This window comes from Phalacrocorax aristotelis, chromosome 6 (genome assembly GCF_949628215.1).
Source record: "Phalacrocorax aristotelis chromosome 6, bGulAri2.1, whole genome shotgun sequence".
Classification (NCBI taxonomy): domain Eukaryota; kingdom Metazoa; phylum Chordata; class Aves; order Suliformes; family Phalacrocoracidae; genus Phalacrocorax; species Phalacrocorax aristotelis.
Window position 1 is genome coordinate 36,922,387 of NC_134281.1, and position 22,304 is coordinate 36,944,690.

Below are 22,304 nucleotides of genomic sequence, written 5' to 3' on the forward strand. Positions count from 1 at the left end.
CAGTTTGCATGCTCCCCATTTAACACTTTTCTCTTAAAAGCAAGCAGCTAAACACTATGAGGGACATTGTCATGGAGATTATCCAGATAAAGATAGAAACAGGTGTGCAGATAAATAGGAGCCTTAAACTGTCCTGGTAGATTTTGTCATCTCTAGAACATTAAATAAATAAAAATCTTAAAGACTCAATGCTCAGTTTAGATATGGCAGTTTACAGGTACACACACCTTTCTTACACACAAAAAAACAAATACACGTGAATGAAACATCATCTTTGTTTACACACAGGAGCCACTTATCACTTTTTATTTTCTTTCTTTCTTTTTTTTTTTTTTTTTTTTTGTGTGGGTGTGGGTGTAGTAGTCCAGGACTCAAAAGAGCAAAAAACACTGTGTGTGCATAGGTCTCATGTTTAAACACAGAAATAACGAGCCCAGCATGTCTAGACTTTAAGTAAATGCTGAGCAAGCACTCTTCTCAAATTCCGTCCCTTGCAAGTGAGTTGAGCTAGCCTCTGATTACCAGAGAAATACAAATCACTATTCACTTAAATTCTATTTCTCATCTGTAAGACAAATGTATCTGACTGTTCTGTTACTGCTCTTCTGTAAATCATTTTTTTTATTCCTTCTTATTTTTCAAGATTGCACCTTTTCAAAAACAGCAGGTAGAACAAAGCTGAGAGCTGTTCATACATGGAATACTCACAGATTAGATCTCTTATCTCAGTTTTATTTTTACTTAAAAAATAAGAAATTAAGACTTAGATTTCTGAAAATGCAGCAGAAGGGAGAAGAAAAAAAGAGCAGATGGATAGAAAAAAAAATCCAAAAAAGGAACAAAAAAACTTTGTGGGTGAATCCCAATCTGTCATTTTTTAAGAATCACATGACCAAGTGTAAAATATAATTTTAAATATGACTCATTAATATGTTACCTGAAACACAGAACCAGCTTCCTAGTAGGTCTGATACAATGCACTTAGATCAATGGAAGGATTCTATTTGCTTAGACTTGAGTAAAATAATCAAATAGTAAAAATACTCAAACTAGATATTTCCCTATTGCTTCAAGTATTTAATACTCTCTATCTCCCAAAATGAAAGCAATTTTCTCGCTATTTCAATCATACAATGTATTTTACACAAAACTGGCAGTTCAATGAGCATATACATTAATTCTTCTCTAAGAAAATTCCACAGCTTTTTACTGTTACCATCTTGCTTTACTGTTACTTCTGTTTGACGGCTTTTCTGCTTTTGTTATTTTACTGTATGATGATAGTTATATTTGGTAATCTTCAGTTATAAACAACAATTTATTCAGTGTTTCCTGGAAAAATGCACAGCATAATTATACCAAGTCAGAAAAAAAAATTTTGAAGTGGTTTTTCAGTGGGGTTTTTTTTTTCTTCTTTTCAAAATGAAATTTTGGGAATTCAGTAAGTTCACCTACATTCTTACCAAAGACATAGTAAATTATAGGGACGTATTAGCTGAACCTACCCAAAAGGAAATTGAATCTTAGGAAAAGTTGTCTTCGGCTACAGCATTCAGTGTAAACAGATGAATTTACATGATCTGTGTATAGAGTCTTACTCACTGATTAACATTTCATAAGGAGAGAAGTTTCAGAAATTGAATGTTGTATGTTCTAAGATAGAAAGGTCTACATGTCATGTCAAAATCACTTCCCTCTGAAAATTGTTTTGTTCAAGAAGGTAATTATATTTTATGCTACCTTTATTGTTCTTTACGTAGAAAATCTGTTGAATTTTTCCAAGGAAAATGCATTCATCAACCCAAGAATAGATTTGTTTTCACTTGGATTTTTGTATTGCTTGCATTTTCTGACTCGATTAAAACAGAACATCTGAAATTTTGCAAGTCTTTGTAGCCTTAAATTTATTTCCTGTACAACTACACTTACTATGCAAGACATTGACCTGGTAGGATGTGATCCATATTCAGTGTCCTCCCTTTTGGGAGCTTTAGTCTTTCTCATATTTCTGTCCTAACTTAGTTGTCATGATTGCTTTCTGTATAACTATATGGGGATGATAATATGATTCCTAGTTGTTTAACAGCTTCCCACAGAGTTCATCCGTGAAAATGGCAAAAATAAGGCCATCTTCACTGAAAAAAATTAAGAAAAGCTTTATAAGAAGCATCAGATGAATTGGAATAGACTGCAGTTTCAGAAAATAATGCATTTATCCTTCAAATATGGAAGACTTTCTTCCCAAGTGTTAAGCTAAAAATGAGTATGCTTTATACTGAAGATCCTACGTTTTTCTTTTTTTTTTTTTTTTTTTTAAATTGGCCACCAAAGAGATATCTCTAAGTAATCTGAATTCTCTGAGCCCATTCAGACTGACCTGGGTTTTGGTTTGGTTATTTATTTTTGCATATTTCTCTAAAACAATTATAAACCTGAAGTGTATGTAACTATTAACCTTGAGAAAATAACATCTGAACATATTGCAGTTGCTGGATCTAAAAATCCAGCTTCAAAATGAAGCCAGTGAAATGCCTTCTATATTTCCTGTGATGTGATACTATAATGATGCCTCAGAACTTGAATCACAGTTTCCTTAAAAAAATGTTCTGTCTGCTATAGAAAAAACCTTGCAGGTAAAATTCATCTCAGTCAATGAAAGTTTGGCACTTCTACAATTCACGTGTGCCTATTCTGCAAAGGCAATCCAGGTATGAACCACATTTTCAGAAACTAGTGGACTTTACTGCCAAGTACTTCACCAGAATGAAGCTGTTGCTAATTTAAGTCTCCAGTAAGAACAGCTGTAGTCTGTATGTACACGTCTATATACCTGTGACACATACATCTTTGATTCCTTGATTATTTGACCTCTTGCCTGTTTCCTTCAGCAAAACTGTAGAATGTTTCTTCAGTTTAGGAGATGTGAAGGAAGAAAAGTGCTCAATTTCACTTTCTGTTATAACCCTTGCAACTTACTCCTTTTGCTCTATCCCTAATCCTCACAACTTCCTCTTGCCACCCCCAGCTGTCATCACAGTTTGCTTTGTCACCTCCTAATCCCCTCCAGAGAAGGATATGATGAGCATGGAGTAAGCGCCAAAGCTGCTCTCCAGGGCCCTGTGCAGCAGACTCACTCACAGCAGTTTATACAGCAAGGAAAAAGCTGGCTGAGTTTTATGCTATGTGGAAGGTAAATCCATGTACACATCTACCTAGCAATGTAAACATAAATATCTGGGTAGGACTCACAATTTAAGATATTATATGTTCAGAGAAATGACCTGAAACATTTATTTGACCGTTGCCATACAGTGGAATAGAGTTTAAATAAAAGTCTGACAGTTCAAATCACGATTGCAGTAGTAAGTCCACGAAGGACAAACGATAAAACTGATTTCTCCACTTGTGTGTTTAAAAAACAAACAAGCACACAAAAAACAACCCAAACACACACACACCCCCACCCCCAGAAAAACATGAGTAACAATTGTTACAAAGGAGGCATAGATGGCAGCTACCACACTGAAGCTTAAGCACAGGCTGGAGGAAGCAGCAGCAAAGCCTCACAAAGCATACCATGTGGCAAATAAAAGTAGCTGCCAAGGATTATAATGTGGGCAGCAGCTACTTTGCACAAAGTTGTTGGGCTCAGACTGACAAAACAAAGGGGCCCTTAGTTTCCTTACTTTTGCAACCTGCAGTGGAGGGAATAGGCGCCCTGAAAGGAGGAGAGGCCCAAGCCTTGGGCTTTGAAGTGAGCTTGCTATTACTCGCACTACAGAGGAAGAGCTGCTGCCAGAGGCCTGGCAAAACAGAGGTGTTCAGGACATGAGGCTATGCTTAGACTTCACTTCCAGGTTTACCAGTTTCAGTTTGAACTAGCTGAACTCTTTAATGTTGTGGTGTATGAGTGATAAACTTTGCAGTCAAGTGTATACACAATATGGAAAATACGTACATGTGTTCCGCATGGAGCCTTTTACTAGTGTAGATTTGGGATTGCTCTGCAGAAGCAGCAAAATCATTAAGGAATATTCAGATGCATGTCCTCACTGACTTGGCGATTTTTACAGGTGTAGTAGCTGTTTGATTTTTGTTTAGCGCCAGAGAGTTATCAACATGTAGTTCACTGCTCTCTCTACTGCTCTCAGCAATGCAATTTCTTGCCAACTATCATTAAATCTACCAGTACTGACCAACACTTGATTTGCTTGTTACCAGATAAACTAGTGGTACAGATTTGTGTATGAATTAGATGTAAACACAAAAGCCCTCATCTGTCAACCACGTAAAATACACTTGTGCTGACTCTTGGCAGACAGCAGTAGGTACACTGACAAGTTAGGATGTTGTTTTATGACCAGTGTAAGAACCTGCCATCTCCACAAAGGGGGTCTCTGCTCATGTTACCCTTACAAAGGGGTCATTTCCAGATAGGTCTGGCTAGGAATTTGCTCTAACTGAAGACTATTTATGTTTTTTCCTTTGGGGAGAGAGTTTTCAACTGGATCAGTCTGTTGATCAGACTCATCTTAATCATTGTGATTATTATAGCTAATGCAAAGTTATAGCAAGAGTTAACGCTCTGGGATACTGGAAAAGGCAGGACCTTAGTGCAACTGCAGTGTTTGACTGGCTGACAGTGATTATGAACTGTTTGGACTGGTGTAAAAGACCACATAAACTTGCTGCCACAAAGTTAATGGACAATTTCTTCAGTTGCCCACATAATGAAAATCATGGGAGGAAAGGGTGGGTGGGGAGATGGCAACCAAAAACATAACCTAGGATTATACAGTGTGAGGTTCATGAAATTGCATTTATAATTGTGATTACAGGTATCTGGGTTTATGTTGCTACTGAGTCTTTTAAAAAAAAAAAAACTGGTGTTCTCCACAACTATGTTTAAAACTAAACCTTGATTTAGCATAATAAACTGTTGTGCATTCATTACCAGTGAGACTTTTTCAGGGTATACATACTTCCATTACTGATCCTTAGCTCGTGCGCCTTTTAGGAAAGGCCTTCCACTGATTCTGTAAAACATCTATGCTATTTGTAATACAGTAATAATAGCTGTCATAGTTCTGTTACACGTTCATTCAGAATTTTTGCAACTGGCAAATTTATATTAACAGCATTTCAAAAATAAATTAGTTGGTTCATTTTCGTCTCCTTCAAATCTGGACAAAACTCACTATCTTATTTTCAAAATTAATTCCCTAAACTGAGACAACATTTTTTTTAGGCCAAATCCCTAAATAGTGTTCTTAAAGTGCTAAAGTATTTGCAAGTGGATTATGAAAAAATCATGTATATGTCACTATTCGGATGTTAGGGGTAGTTTAAGCAGAACACATCACTTGTTCACTTGATCATGCTAATAATCATCCAGTCAAAGCCCCTTTCACAAACACAAGTTACTTCTAAGATAGTAGATATTTCTCTGTAACCTTCCCTTAATCACACTGCCTGTGTTAGGCTGTTTAATAACATTTTGTAAATGTTAATTAATAAAAAAAGTTCCAGAGCATATTTTAGCACTTCAGAACACAGCATCAGGAGCACTTTGGTATCATTAGAAAAATGTTGATGACTTGTTTCAACAACTATATTGATGATAAGAACAAAATGGAGAGAATATGGGAATATACATGGGAATGGGATGAGTGTTGATGGAGGGAAAGTCAGAAAAGAGGGTATACCAGAATGAGGCCATATTAGAATAAGCAACAGTGTCTTTCTTGCTCTGTTCTTATATTATTTCCTCTTACCACTTACTACCATCTGCTAAATAACTGACCAAACAGACCAGTTCAACCTGCTAAATAACTGACTAAATAGTCTGCCTTGGTGCAGACACTCTTAAATTCTAAAGAAAACCTAAATGAGCAAAGACAAATATGACTGGAAAAAAAAAATATTTTAAGAGCTTTCACCCTTTTAACAATTGGAGTTAGAAAACTTACAATCTTAACTTTCAGCTGTATAAATTTACAGAGTCAACTGAAACAGCATTATATACTGCTAGCTTACTAGAATAAAGTACTATATAGTTCCCTATTTCATTTTGTAGTGTTCATAAAATCAAAATTGATCCTTTTACAGGCATAGTCACAACTGTGTTGGAAATAAGTACAAGTAAGAAGATGCACAAACACAGTATTCCCCAAAGGAGGCTTTTATGGGTCATCTTTTTTGCACTAAACTGATTATGGAGAAGTAGTAGTTAACCACAGTCAAGAGCTGAATCCTCTGTCCTACTCTACTGCACAAATACGTATCAAGCCACTGTTCTGTCTAGAGGAAGGCTGTGCTCCATTTACTGCAGTTACCTTGCCTATTTTTCCTTCAGTCATTCTTCCATTTTCATGTTCGCTGTCTTCAAATGTTCTTCTCTCTAAAAGTGCCTCTCAAGTGTCAGTCTTTTGTATGTCTTCAGGATTAGGGGTATTACAGTACCCTGTTCGTCCCATTTTTCTCTTTATGAACTCATAAGAATGCTTTGTCTTAAAAAAAATAAAATATAGGCGTCTCAGGGATCCAATTCTATACCCACTTAAGTTGGAGAGCACCTTAATATTGTAAATGGACAGGAGATAATGCTCAATGTGGAGTGATTTCAATTTCTGTGCAGCTGCATAAGCACAATTGCTAATTGGATGTCAACAGCATGCATGGGTATAGTAGTCTCAGATATATGGTTAATGTTATTCAATGGATATCATAATTCTGCTTAGTTTTATATATTCTGGTTGTCATACTCCTAACATTGCTAAAATCTTAGGAGTTTCCAAGCACGGAGACTAGGCTACAATGCCAGATACTGAATTGACATATTTTGTAACCACAGTATTGGAGATAAGAGTAAAGAGTTAAAAATAGCAGCTAAATAAAATAACGGCAAAAGGCAAACAAAAAATATTCTTATCATGTACATTAGGAACGATACAAATATAAGTACTGGTTAGAATATCAACAAGAGATGAAAAAGAATAAATGGTACCCATGCCAAGACCTACAAGTTGGATTCAGCCTGGGAACAAACTAAGAAAGAAGCAAATGACAGATATAAATAGAGTATGAGCTGTAGCACTCTGCTCCATTATGAGATAATTGGAAGAGATAGATAAGGGGGAAGTCTGAAGTGAACATCATGTACTTAAATTTTTATAAGGCATTGAAAAGGTTCTCTGGAGATTGATACCAAAGGTAAAAAATCAAATGCTTATAATAAGAAAAAGAAGTAAACAGCTCAAAAAGTAAACAAACAGAGTTGATATAACACAAAGTGAGTGCCTATCCTCCCAGAAGACATTTTCTTTTGGAAAGAATGTACAGTAAAAATACAATTATGGCTACAGAAACATACTATCTTTTTTTTTTAACATTTTTAATATGATAAAATTGCTTGAAAGTCAAAGAGGAAAAGAACCTACTGAACAGGAAGGTAACTTACCTTGAAAAATAAAACAGTACAAAATAACTTTTTCATAAAGGAACATAGAGTCTTCCTTTAAGATAGAACAGAGACAATCCTAATAGAATTAGCCAAATAACTTCTTATAGACCTAGCAAACCAGAGGCTGGCTGCACCTATAAAGCAGAAGCAGACTAAGCAAGAAAAACTTAATCTTTATTTGCCTTGAGCCCAGACAATAAGAACGCTAAAATAACGAATAGCAATTAATAGATATTTTGCAACATGTATACATGTATTCAGTTGCAGCAAAAAGGAACTATAAATCCATATACTTCAATTCTCTTCCTATGGTGTGAAATGATCAATAGGTCATTTAGGTAAAAATGTGATATTCAGTATTTATTAACTAGCCTCTGACTTCTGGACATCTGGTCACAGAGGAACTAAAAATACTTTGTGGTCAAATGGGACAGATGTATACTTCAGGTATAGAATAAGCTACTTGGGCAAAGGGGAGGGAATACAGTTGGAATAGGCTGTCAGGACACTGCATTCCTAGGCACAATCATTAGGTGTTCAGACAATGTAGCTGCAGAATAAAATTGCTAATGATTACCTCTTATTTTTCTGCTGTCTATATTGCTTTGGTAAAATAATGCACAGCTGATGTGCAAGTGATAATATAAACATACTCACGTCTGCTTTATGAATTATATATCAGTACTGTCTAAGGCAAGCAGACTACTTGGTATGCCCATAGTTGAGGTAAAAGCAATCAACAGATTGCCAAATAAATGGTCAGTTAAAAAAAAAAAAACACAGGCTGAACATCAGTTGTTCAGTTTATCTGAATAAAGTTTTCTTAAGGCCCTGATTCTGTAAATATTTCCAGACTGGCATATTAACTTCATCTTTCCTTCCATCTTTTTTTTTTTTTTTTTTTTACCTGATACTCCATATTAACCAGTTTACATTCTCTTAAACAAGGGGCAAGAGTACTTGAAATAGGACCTGGCGCTAAGGTTTACAAGAAAACCAAGTGCTACAATATCCAGTTATCATTTTCATATCTGCTCATTGTCAAGCATCAGAGTCGTAGAGCAGTTATATTTTCAAAAGTGTCCAAAGCATCTCCATTCTTAAAATACTGAAAACAATACATTATTTTCAACATTTTGACAGATGACTTATCTGTGAACTTCTCCATCTTCTAGAATATTTGTAGATTGTCAAACGCTGGCCACTAAGTTGTCACCTGAAATATCCTCTTTAAGACCTAAGAGTATGCACTGATAACACCACAACTTAAAATGTATTATGTAACATAAAAGAGAGAGGTTCACTGGCATAATGCTCCATGAACCTCAATATAGAGTAGCACAGAATGGGGCCAGTAATTATTAGTTGTACATACATCCCAACTTTGTAGAGGGTGAAAATGTACATGTCATTTATCAAATTGAGACTTAAAATAGAATGATAAACTATTATTTCATATTTGATAATGAAAAAAATCAGCATATGAATTCACAGGACTTTTTTTTAGATTAGTTGTGTTTATTTTTTACATATTATGCCTATATTTATTCTAGTGATAAGGAGAATTGAAGCTAGCTTTGAGTTTTCCATGTATTCAAAACTCTGTGCAGTTACATCCGGTGCCTTAGTAAGTTAATCAGGTCAAGGTCTAATGAGTAAAGTTGTTCATAAATCTCAGTATCGTATTGCCTGGTATGCTTTCTCTTGAACAGAAACCCATAAATATTCCCACTGAAATAAACAGGACTACTTGTAATAGAAGGTGATATTTAATGTAAAAAGATGAATAGCTCTCTGCAAGTTACTTAAAAAGAAGTTGCAGACCGTGTGTGTGTGTGTCATCCCTCTATCCATGTCCCATTTCTCTGTAACTGTCAGAACATTTTTTGGCTAACTTTCTTCATGTAGATTTAGTGTTTTTACAGTATTTTGATGGATACTCAATGATACACAGGGAATGAAACTCTGGCCAAAACAATATTGTACAATACTGATGTAGTATTCTACAGTCTTGCTGCACAGATTGGAATTTGTACAAATGCACTTAAGGTAGCATGGCAATCTGCTAGATAAAACATTGATGTTTTGCTTCCACAATATATAGCCTCAGCAATAAGTCTGTTGGAGGTGAAGGAGTGACTATGAGAAGAGGGGAGCAGGTCAAATAGGAATAGAGTTGGTATTTGGGTATTTTTCCATTTGTGCATAATTTCTAAGGAGCAGTGCCTTTTACAGGTTATCTACATTAGGTTTTGCAATAGGCAATAAATGCTGAAATCTTTTTTGTCCCATGACCTAAACTGAAGTTGATATAGAACTTTTTCGAGTGTGAATCTTCACTTGATCAGAGAAGCAGAAAAGTACTTACAAAAAGATTTTTCAGCTTTGAAGAGATTAGACATCCAATTAAAGTCAAGCTTTGTGCTAATTCTCAAGAAACCGCTATTCAGTATAATAATTTAGCCTTTCTTTAGTTTTTTTTGATGGAAGGATTAAAATATCCTCTTCAGAGTTACTGAAAGTCATTATGGAAGTTTACTGGCCAAGTTGAGTGGTAAATGCACATAGTCCTTTTCATCTAAAATAAATATCTAGCTAATTCTAATCATCCTCACTTTTATATGAACTCTATTTATGAGGGAAAAAAACCCACAGCAATACTCAATGAGGTCTAGTTTTTATAGCTTTTTCTTGACTCTAGTCACAGCCAGCAGCATTCCCAAAGGAGAACTATCCCTAGTTAATAATAGTATTCTTAAAGATAACAATACTAGATCTATTATTTTGAGAATTTTTAGTAACTAAAAATATTATACCATTATCTTTTGGATTGTATTCCAAGAATGTGTACTGGTCATTGTCACAAAACACACTGAAGCATGGAAAAACATTTACATCAGATTGTTTAAACTAAATTTTTCTGGTACAAACATTTATTTCTTCTGCAAGCTATTTTTCCTTCTACTGATAGAAGTAATATTAAATTAGGCAGGATGCAAGAATATGACTCCAAAGTAATAAATAAAGTTAGTTTAAATGTTCAGTTCATTTTCTCTGTACTCTGCTCAATTCCCCACTTTTCTACAGTTTCACTTGGATTACCAATACTTGTGTATTACAGGGTAAGAAATTATAGGAACCATGCCTGATCTGAAAGAATAAAAAATAGTAAAAAGTCAAATTAAATTTGTCAGGAACTTCCCACAGATACTTTAACAAGCCTAGAAAGAACTTATCTGGGACTCCATATATAGCTGAAGTGTTAAAAAGTGAAAAAGAAAAAAAAAGTGATATTGCACATGCTTTTTACACATGCCCAAGACCAGGGTAGCTTTACAAAAAGAAGCATCTTTTTTTAAAGTTACATATTCAAATGGTCCAGACTTGCAATCTGGAAACACACAATACAGCAAAAGCTGCCATTGGAATGCCAACAACTCGGAGAAGTAAATATAGAGCTGAAATTGAGATTATCACAATTTCCCTGAAATTATGGGAGCTGAATACTCTTCCAGTCTCCCACAATCATGTGTTTAACAGTTACACAAAGAACAAAGGTGAATATTTAACAGATAAATACAAAGAGGAGTGTTCAAAGACTCAGGAAAAGGCATGAAACAAAAGCCCAGTACTGATGGTAGGTGTCTCCCCTGACTTTTCCCACAGAGGAAAGGTTGTCAGAGATTCCATTGACTCTACCGAATCAACAGAAAAAGAGTACTGGTGACATTTCCTGCTGCTGATGCTTCCTAAAAGAATTTTGCATTGATGCATAGCTAGCTTCATTCTCTAGTATTCAAAGGTGCTTTGGTTCCAACGTTGTCATCCAGGTGGAGGATAAAATACATAGGATTTCAGAAGTAATACTTGCAGCTTAACATATGTATACACTGTAACATCTCCAACAGTGGTGTGCAATTGCTTTCTTCCTTTCAAATGCAGTTTGCTGCACAGTACAACCATAGTATATGATTATTGTTTTACATTTTAAAAATTTACAACATTTTAATACAAACGGTAAATGCCTCATTAAGGAGTTGCAATGATTCAAGAACTTTGAACACACAATAGAACGAGTACTTTAAAAGTCATTATTATCTCTAAAATGTCACCTGTCTGATACTGTTCTCTCCACAGCTAACAGGGTACATATAATTATGGACTTCATATAAATCTCAGTCTCCTTACTCAGAGTGAGCTATTACACTTCCTGATTAATCATAAGGCATGGTTTTAATTGTCTTGTCATTAGATTCAGAAAAATTCAAAATATCCATTTTTACAATATTTTAAAAGTTTAATTATGTAATCTTTATTCATGTTAAATAGCACTTAACATCTCTGTACTCTGTGAAGTAAAATGATGACCATCAGCTGGTAGAACAGTATGCCCAGTATTTAATTTTTCAAAGTAGTAACTTCAAACTTTCATAATGTCCCTTGTTTGTGTTTAGAAAAATCATTTAGCAGGTGCCTTCAGGAAATTGGCCAGTTTAATATAAACACTATATTTTTTCCTTAAATGTGACCTCCTAAATGAATGCAAAAATTTAAGAGTTTGCTGGCTTTGGTGAGAGTCAAATTATTTAAGACCTCTTTAGCTAACTGTATTGGTGAGGTGGGTTAGGACAGGTATTGTTCTGTCATCCTGTTTTGAAGCCTTATATAGATCTTAACACTGATCATACTTAAGTGGAATACATGGATAAAATGAGGGCAGACCTGTGTTTATGAACGGGACTGGACTGGCTGCATTGATATAGGAGGTCTGATAACCAATTGTCAAATGTCCATGGCGGTACAAGAAGGCACAGTAGTACTTCCAGCTCTTCCTTCTCTCCATGTGGCCATCTCTATCTCTGTGAAGTCGGACTGCCATCTTAGAAAGGAAAGGAATTTCTAAATGCTCCGTTCACTTCAGCCTGAAGTCAGGTAGAAGCAGTTTGCTGGACAGCTCTACATCCCAAGTCACCTCTACCTTGAAAGAAGACATTCACCTCATAATTTTGATAATGGTGATCTTCTAACAGCTCATCTTTGTCTGAAATTAAGAGCAAAACCTGAGGTCTTCCACAGCAGTCTCAGACTAGCCCATGCTATACATCAGAATACTGCCTAGTAGAGTCCCACCAAAGTTCCCTCTCTCCTATACCCTTAGAGATACTTCCTCCGTACTCTGAAATATGTCTGGTAGCCAGCCTTGTTCTTCCCACCATATGCAATACTCTGCCAACATCACACTAAAATCTCAACATTCTGAATGACCAGTTGAGCTAGTCATAAAGACATAAAAATAACGTCACTTGAGTTCTAACCATCACAATTAATTGTACTGAATTAATTCATAATTCTGCACAAATTTAACTTATTTTGTTGTTTTTTCTTGGACTCAGACTGTGATCTGTGAACTGCCAGATAAGAGGAAAAATGGGAAGCAAAAACTAATCAAGCCTTTAAAATTAATTCAGTGCATTTTGTACGCTGTTTGTATCATTTTAGCTAAATTGTAATTTTCATGCAATCTGTGGTCAATCTCAGTATAAAAATAAATGATCATGTGGGTCATGGTTTGAATACAGTTTGTAAATTAATTCCTCAGTGTCAATGAGACACATGGTATCTGGAACTACTCTTATGAGATAAGCGTCACTTTCATGATACTCTTTGGTGGGGGAAAAATCTACTTAGATTTTGACAGTCTTTATAAAACCTGGATGACTAATCAACATCTGCACATTACAGAATATTTTGATCCACTTATTGTGTTTGTATTATCTTTTTTGAATGACTACTGAGAGAACAAAACAGTAATTAAAAACTGGACAAGATCTACAAAAATGCCTTTTAAGAAGTTATTTGTTTAACCGATTAAACCCCTTTGAACAAGTGATCAAATGCTAGGTTGTTGTACAGAGTGAAAACATAGCTTGCTCACTTTTCAAAAGGGTACATTCAGCTAAATATAGAGCTTAGCCTTTAGACCACCTCTGTTATAGCTCACTGTGCTTTGTGGTGAGAATTACAGGGCAATAGTGGTAAGTGACCAGTGCCCTTAGCTTCTTTCGAATTTGGTGTGAAGATGAGAAGCAAAATCCCATTCCAGTGTCAGGGAAAGTTGTGTATTAACAGGTGCTGTCACATAGGAACAAATATAACCACAGTTTTGCATTTGCAACTCAGCTTGTTGTTTTTCCCATCTGTATTTGTTTCAGATTTAGTTTGCTAAGACTGCTTTTATCTGTGCTGCAGTTTTCTCTAGTCACAAGGGGAAGAGAAAACAAAGTGAGAAAAACATAAAACCTCTAGAACATTTTTGGCTATTTAGAACAATAAAAGAGTGAGGCTATTTTATAGTGTTTACTCCTTATTAAATATTTTAACAATCACTATACTTTGAAGGAGCTCTGTAACTTAAAGCTACTTGAAGTATGGTAAATGCTATTAACTTTAACATCATAAAAAGCTAAAGGGCAAACTCTTTTCTTTGCAAAAAGCCAAAGTGGTTTGACTCAGGGTACAGAATCTAGGAAGCAAGGCTGGACTTTCCTGGCAGAGCTAATCCATAGTGAGGACAGTTTCTCAAATCTTGTAATTGCCCCTACCAGGCATATGATCCTTGTGCTAGCTGTTAGATATGCAGTTATTAAAGGCTAAAGCTAGCAGGAGACATGCAAGACCCAGGCAGAGGGGTAGGCAAAGTTTTCTTCTTTTTGCTGGGTCGATAACTTGCACTGATGTTAACCTAATGCCCTCCTTCCCCATACTCCAAGCACAACGATGGCAGACTTAGCATCCTGCTTTCCACCACAAAACTACAGCACTTCCTAACAGATATCTCTGTAAGTGGAAGCAGGATTTGTCCCTCAAGAGATACTTCTGGGTAAATAATAATATCACTGTTTTTATCTGTGAGTATAAACACTGGTTTTTGTCTCTTAATGACTGTTTCTGTTTTACTGCTACTTCCCACCGGGAAGTTGACTGCTAACATAATTAGCAGATGATTGCATGGGAGAGGCTGAAATCTTTAACAGCTGTTTTAAGGCATTCTGTACCAAATCTTCTGTGCTGCAGAACGTTTACAGTTTTTGAATGGCATTCTCTCCAATGACAGAGATTATGGGGCCATGGTGTGCAGGCCTCCCTGAAGGACTTGCTCATCTCCTTGAAAAACTATGAAGAATCCACTTTTAAAGCATTTAGTGGATTAGTCAAGTGCTTGGGTATACTGTATGTATCAGAATTCACAGAATCGCAGAATGGTAGGGGTTGGAAGGGACCTCTGGAGATCATCTCATCCAACCCACCTGCTTGAGCAGGCACACCGAGAGCAGGGGGCACAGGGCCACATCCAAGCGGGTTTTGAATGTCTCCAGGGAAGGAGACTCCACAACCTCCCTGGGCAGCCTCTGCCACTGCTCTGTCACCCTCACAGGAAAGAAGTTTCTCCTCATATTGAGGTGGAACTCCCTGTGTTCCAACTTGTGCCCATTGCCCCTTGTCCTGTCATTGGGCACTACTGAAAAGAGTCTAGACCCATCATCCTGACACCCACCCTTCAGATATTTATAGGTATTTATGAAATCCCCCCTCAGTCTTCTCTTCTCCAGGCTAATTCAGTACAAAAGATCACGTTTAATTGTGAAGTCTAGAAACTGAATGTGTAGCGCTGAAATGGTTGGCAGATTTATTTTACAATAAAAGTATTTTAAAGCTTCAGACACTTCTGATGCTCCAAGTGCTATTTCTTTGTTACAGGATAAAAGGGAGACAATATGAATCAATGTTACCTGTTGTTATAGAAGAGTCATTCTGAGAGTAATGCATCATAGTACAGCACAGAAGTTTACTGTTATAAAATAATCGTAATCATTGGCTGTGATAGAATAATAATCATAAAATTAAGATAAAAACCATTTGGGAAAGAACTGCTTTGGTTCCCCATGGAGCATTATAATGTCTGCTAGATGTAAAGTAGCATGTATCAAGTTCTAGATGGAAAAATAAGAGCTGTAGAGTAATAAGTGTATAATTAAGTAATGACTGAAGTACCAAGCACGTTTACAAACTGCTCATCATATTGTCCCAGAGGAGAAAACTCTGTGGCAGTTTTTAAGCTGAACACTTAAACCTTTTCTGCACTAGACAACTTTTGCTGGGGCATACCACCAAAGTCTTCCTCAGGCAGATACAGTTGTAACAGCACTGAAGTGTTCCTCTTCTCTGATCATGTCCTTCCCTCAATTCCAATGTGTGCTAGTTTAAGTGGAATGTAGAAAAAAAAATAATGCATTTCTGCTTCCATTGTTGTTGCAAGAATGATGCTAAAACAGAAACTTTCATGAGGCCAACAGCACTGCTACTTCCTCTTCCTTCCGCGCAAGTATTGATTCCCTCTTTTATCTATAATAGTGACCCAATCCTAAGATAAATTTAGAAGGAAGGTAACTACAGAGATATATCAACAGTTCACTTACACAGAAATGTACTCCTAAACCTGCACAAAAGTGTAAACTCGGACCTCTTGGTGTGGCCGATGCAGTGGTTTTACAAATGTTAGTATTTTTTATAATGCTTTTTTAATTTAGGTTGTTTTGCACAGTGAGAAAGGGCTTGGCTTGTACATGCCACAAGTTTCTTCAGGGTTTAGGGCAACTCAAACTTTCCAACTAGTACTGTGCAGAGTCTCACTGCAGATATGAAAACGCTTGCTCTCTTAGTGAATTAGCCCTTTAAGTTCTTGAGCAGTTGCTATCAAAATCAAACTTTTACAATAGAACTCAGGCTTCTAAATCACCTTATTTTGAAAATTTACTTACAAGGACAAGTCAAGATAAATTTGATGAAATTTGCCTAAGTCCTTTTATTTTGTAGCCTCTGTTAAATGGAAGAACTTACAAAAGTTAACATATTTTCTAAAATGAGAAGGCCAAATTGACTGAAGTATTTCTTCAAGGAAGGAGGAGGATTATTTTGAAGAAACCGTAACAGAATTTTCTTTTGAGGAAATTATAATAGAATTTTTGTGCAAGTTGAATGTAGACTCAGATATTTTAAATCACTTGATGCAGAAATGTGTGGGGTTTTTATCCCTTTTTAGTTTAACATTCTCAGGTGATTTCCAAAACGAAAGGCAAAGGAAAGGCTTTAATCACTAATTCACACTATGACAAATGACTGTTAAAGTGCCATGTGAGATGTACTGTAGGGAGTTGTTCCTTGAAAGTCACCAGTCAACATGACAGCCAGCAGTATACAATTGTCCAAGTGGTGTGTAGGGGTGTTCTGTGTTATCCAAATCTCTTTCCTTTCCAGATAGGTGGTGATGTTCATTATGCAGTAAGCACATCGGAAGAGAAAGCTGATTTTAATTTAATCCTTTAAGCATCCAATGTAAGAACAGTTCTTGCACAAAAGTAAAATTTAGCTCTGTAGTTTCACCATGAAAGTATATACTATAGCAAAACGACTCAAATTTTCATCTCAGTACAGAAGCAGGATTGGAAATGTATTTCCAGTACCAGTTAATGTGTCTATATTGGCATTGGAACTGATATGCTCCAATATCAGTTATGTCTATGCACACATACAGAAAAGAAAAAAACTACAGAATCTTAAAATGTAAATTTTTGTTCCATTACTGTGAAATTGTAAACACTTATTGCAACAGCATGTAGAAGTTATGAAATCTGATGCTTCGAGGTGGCAGTTGGAAAATATATTGGGTTTCTATCCTCATTTTTTGTTCTTTCCATTTCATTTGCTGTATGTGATTTCAAAGTGGCACAGTTAATAGTGATTTTTTTTCTTAGAACAAATCAGCTCTGCATACAATGCTAAACTTCCACAGGCAGTAGAATGAAACAGTAGTATAAAATAGATATTTAGTGTTGTCAAATGACCTGTTCATATGACAGACTGTATTAATTCAGCAATTCAATGCTGGAATGTGGTCTCTTAATTCATATTCATGGTCTCTTAATTAATATTGCTAGTAATATTCAGCATTGATAAAATTTACCTCGGTGTGCAAAGTCCAAAGGAAGCCCAACACACTCCTTAATCTTACCCAATCCCAATGGGACTTAAAGTGTAAAAAGTATATAAATAAAAAATACTATATACATTTTTATTAAGTCAATAAAATGAATCTCACTCTGCATACTTTTAAAAGAATCTGTATGTTTCTCTTTTTCTTTCTCTAAAATGTCATGGGAAAAGTATTATTCCAATAAATCAATGTTCTTTAACAGCAAGTTGGGGTTTTTTTTCTCCTTTTATAAGGACTCTGGGACAAAACACACCTATTGCTGATGTATAAGGGCTATACTGCATATTTCAAGAAGGAAAGCACCAAGCATAAGCAGGTCTGTGCTTTACAAATGAACTGCAACACAGTCCACCATGTATGCATAATCTGAATGGATGACTGTGCAGGAAATATAGGAGACCAGAAAGAGAGGAACTAGCAGTACAAATGGGAACAGCAGCCCGTAATGTTAAAGTGTTATGGGTTACCTTCACAATAAAATTACTTTGACCCTCTCTGGGTACATCTTTAAGCAAGTTAAACTTGCCCAGGCACATTCCCAGGCACTGTTAAATGGCACAAAACAGCATACATTAGTATCAGAAATCTGTTTCAGCTTCCCAGATTGGGTGAACCCCTGCAACTTGTCTGCTCGGAGTGTTTCCTTGGACACTCAAAGTGCCAAATCATTCCTGGGTGCCACAGTGTTCACAACAGTTTTGGCTAGCTGGTTATGGCCAAAGCAAGCAAAGGGAAATTTGAACAGTTCACTAGTATAAGCACTCATGCTTCAATGGTGGGAAACATTTCTGGCTTGCTCAAATTTACTAAAATAATGAAGCTTTTATATCTTTATAAGCTTCTAAAAAATGGACTAGACAGCTGTACATAAATGGTTTAAGAAATGTGAGGTAGATCATGCTCTGCAAGGCACTCAAGCACTGAATTTATATGACTGACCTTACTAAAAAAGCAGTGATATCGACAGAATGTAAATTTTTTTCTACTTCTAACTTAGAATTCTTTCTTTACACCTCTAGTATCCTGTGGTTTGGCCATTCTGAAGTACATGGTAACTATATATGTACAAAAAAACCCATTTTTTTTGTGAGTAACTTCATTGTGTCTTTTCAAAACTTACATGGGAACCTAAAATAAATACCCTCTTTTCTCCCCTTCTCTGAGGCAAATTATTTACCGGCTTTAAACATGTCAGGTCTTCAGTAGATAGGATGTTTTCTACTTTTATTTGTGTTGCTCTTCAATACAGCTGGTGAGACGAAGGATCGATAATCAGTCTGTTTATGAAATGTTTTATTACGTAATTTACTGTTACAATCACAATTCAGTAAAACCTTACTGAATTAACAGGTGAATAACTTGTGTTAATCACTGAGTTCCCCCTTTATTTCTGCTCCCTTCCCCAGCAGCCAAACTGAAAGACAAATTGCATTATGATGGTCAAGAAACATCTCCAAATATGCAGCAAATAAAAACAGTTCATTTCAGTTTCAGGTACTTTCAATAATGAAAGCAAAATGTGAGATTCACAGATATGAATTATATTTACAAAATTAGTGAAAAAGTCAATAACTGAATCTTCTCTTTACCCTCAGCCCAGTGACTAGGATATTTACATGGCCAGAAGAAACCTGGTCCAGTACCCTGCCTGCCACAGAACTCACCCTCTTGACACACATACACTCTACCTACTGGGCTGATCTTTTACATGCTGTCCTGTGGAAGCTTTTCAGATTGATCCAGAAAATATTTAAATATTTTACATAGTGACAGGAAAACAGGTGAGTTTTTACCCAGAGTTATCTCTCTGAGTAAATTAATATTTAACTACGCCATATAAAATGTGTGTAGTGTAAGCATCAAGCTTCGTCCCCAGTTTCCAAAAGGATGCAGGGCCTTTGAAAATCTAGCCCTTCAAAAACCAAAACTGGTTTTAACAGCCAACTTTTTTCGGGGGGTGGGGGGGGAATAAATCACTCAGCAAATTCAAGAATGTTAATAAATTATCAAAATAGTTTATTTCCTGAACAAACGCATTTGCCAAAGATTCATCATGTTCTTCTGCACACAGCAACTTCTTTTATAAAAAATAATATACAATCCAATTTGGTGGTTTGTGGAGTATGACAGCCCAGAACCCATCTGTTACTGAAACAACTGCAAGGTTGGTTAGGAATATAAGCTATGCAAGTAGAATTATTTTTCTGGGAGAGAAATGCAAAAGCAGTGAGATGGATGTTACTGTATTGGAGAAGTATAGCTAAGAAATGGATCATGAGCTAGACACCAAAAAAAAAAAAGAAGCCTGAGGGAAGCTCCACCACAGGAGAAGTCCTCAAGAAAAAAATGAAGATTAGAAATCTGTCTCCAAACAGGTACAGATCTAAGAACAAGAGTCCTGAATCAGAGTCCTATTACATTCAGCTAAGCATTTTAGCATGTGGGCATTTTATAAATGAACAGGATCATTTAAAAGAAATAGCTGTTCAAACTCTCCTCCTAAAGAAACATAACCAGTAAGGTTTCAAAACTGAGTACTATGCTTATGTCAGAAATATATCTATCTGTATCTATATATATTATTTCAATCATATTTACTATCAAATACCACCATATGACTTACTCGCAAACAATGCTATCAAAACCATGATTTGGAGACACAGAATCCTGGGTAGTTTGTGGAGATGAGAGGAATAATTCCATCTCCTCTCCTCTCTGAAGAATCAGCAAGCATCTGAAAACACAGAGATGGAACATATGCCTCCCAGCCAGCAAAAAGTGAGCATCTTTCCAGAAAGGGCAGAATGGAAGGAGAAAAGAGAGAACTCAAGGATGAACAGACTGGAAAGATCAAAAAGGGAATGGGACTAAGATAGAAGACAGAGTTCAGCTGGTAACAGACCTGAAGTTCACAGACCACACAGATGGAAAACCCTTGATATAAATCAGACTGCCAGAGTTGAAAGCAAGTGGAAGTAAGACATTGCAGTGAACTGGAAATATGCAGAAAATTATTTCCAGCATCTCAGTCAAGGGCCAATAATCTCCTGAAATTAATTATCTTGATCACTTGCCTTTGTGTAGCCATACTATAAAGCTACTTCAACTGTATTTTAGTGTTCAGATATTCCATTCATAGTTAATGTCCATTCAGCTGAAGAGGATATGAGCAACACATTCAACAATATCTATACTGCACACTAATTAGAATAGAACAAAGAAGTTATGCTTTACCAAAACCAAACTTGAACCACTTACATAAGGGTGCAAAGAAAAGACAAAAAAGCAATCAACTAAAAATAAGATATACTTGCGTAATACTAATCATTACTAACTAATGAGCAATTGATCTCAGGGTCCCACAGGTCTGCAGTCTTTCTCATTAAATATTTCCTGAAAATATATCTAATATTCTAAATATTCCATTTGACAATATTTCTATGCAGACCATATAAGCTTTTTCTATAATGGATAGTAACAAAATACCAGCAACATGGGATTGGATTAATAGTTAAGTTTTAAAAGTTACATTATCCAGTACAGAAAAACAAGAATCTGGACAGGACCCTGTTGTAAGGTGGACAAACAAAAGACAATACTCAAGATTTTTTTAGGAATTAACTTTGTTCAGTTAATGGAAAGCTAGTATCAGAAGAGACTGCTATGGTAACTTGGAGAGCTGGAGGAGAGTGCCCTGCTACCACAGCCTCCTGTAACGCAGTCAGGATTGTGCTTTGTGGGGAAACAACTGCACAGACTTCCTGCCAACAGTGTATCTGTGTCTGGCCTCAGCACAGGACAATACCTGAAGTTCTAGAAAGCCATTTCCACTAGCCATTTTCAGTCCTGGATTCATATTTTATACTTCAGTTGTGCCAGAAATCTTTCCTGTAATGCTTGCTTGCATATTAATGAAATAATTAAAAGTAACTTTTAATTATTAGTAACATTTTCCACTAGTCCTTTGCTACAGTTTCCCAACAATAATCATGCTCTACAATACTCCTATGCTATAATTCTGCTATCAATATTTTTTTAAGGATTATTTATTTTCATTTCATTAAGTGCACATAGACTTGAAATAGACATTTCTCTAGCTAAATGGATGCTACGGTTTGTGCAGTTGCTTATACTCTATTTCCCATCTGAGACCAGATCATGCTTCTTCCATAGAAGGTAACTTTACAAAGTTCAGGTCAAAGAGCTGGTATCAGGGAAGTGCTTGACAGAAGCTTACATTAGAGCTGGCAAAACTGTTAAGCCGCAGAGTAGTCCAAAAAGGTCTATAGAGAATATTTTGTGTATAGTAGCCATCAAAACCCCAGTTAAATAAATAAAGTTGATAAAATAAGAAAGGTTGGGGTTTTTTTTCCCTGTTCCAGTAGAAAATACAATGCAGGCCTAAGATGCTAAGATCTACGTTTTCTAAAATCTCAAAGAATATGGTGATCATTAGTTATGAATACAGAATATACTTATGTTGTAATTATTTTTTTAAACTTTAAAGCCATGCTTTCATACACATATTCTGTAACTCCATTATGTAGTTACAGTGCTGTCATTTCCAACCAACAGCATTGATTTTCTGTGACTGTCTTAAGATGTCATTCACCATTTCATAACTGTCTGAACAAACATTTGTTTAATTGCTTCAATGTATAGCATATTCTCCGAAACAAAGGCAATAATTAGTTACATACCTGCATGCTCTTGTGATTATCAATCAGTGAGATTCCATCTTTCTTTGGAAAGTGGTTAAAATCTAAACAACGCAGAGCAGCATTAAAATCA

At 35.9% G+C, this 22,304-nt stretch overlaps 1 protein-coding gene across 8 annotated transcripts in view; it reads right to left on the bottom strand.

Moving 5' to 3' along the window:
• KCNT2 (potassium sodium-activated channel subfamily T member 2) overlaps positions 1 to 22,304 on the bottom strand; it is a 144,411-nt gene that overhangs the window by 120,693 nt on the left and 1,414 nt on the right. Inside the window, exon 1 of one of the 8 annotated variants that reach the window (XM_075097209.1) lies at positions 22,214 to 22,261. The exons of the other annotated variants lie outside the window; for them this stretch is intronic. The gene's annotated coding sequence lies outside the window, so the exon portion shown is untranslated. Of the gene's footprint in view, positions 1 to 22,213; positions 22,262 to 22,304 lie in introns of those variants that run through there. 8 annotated transcript variants of the gene reach the window in all.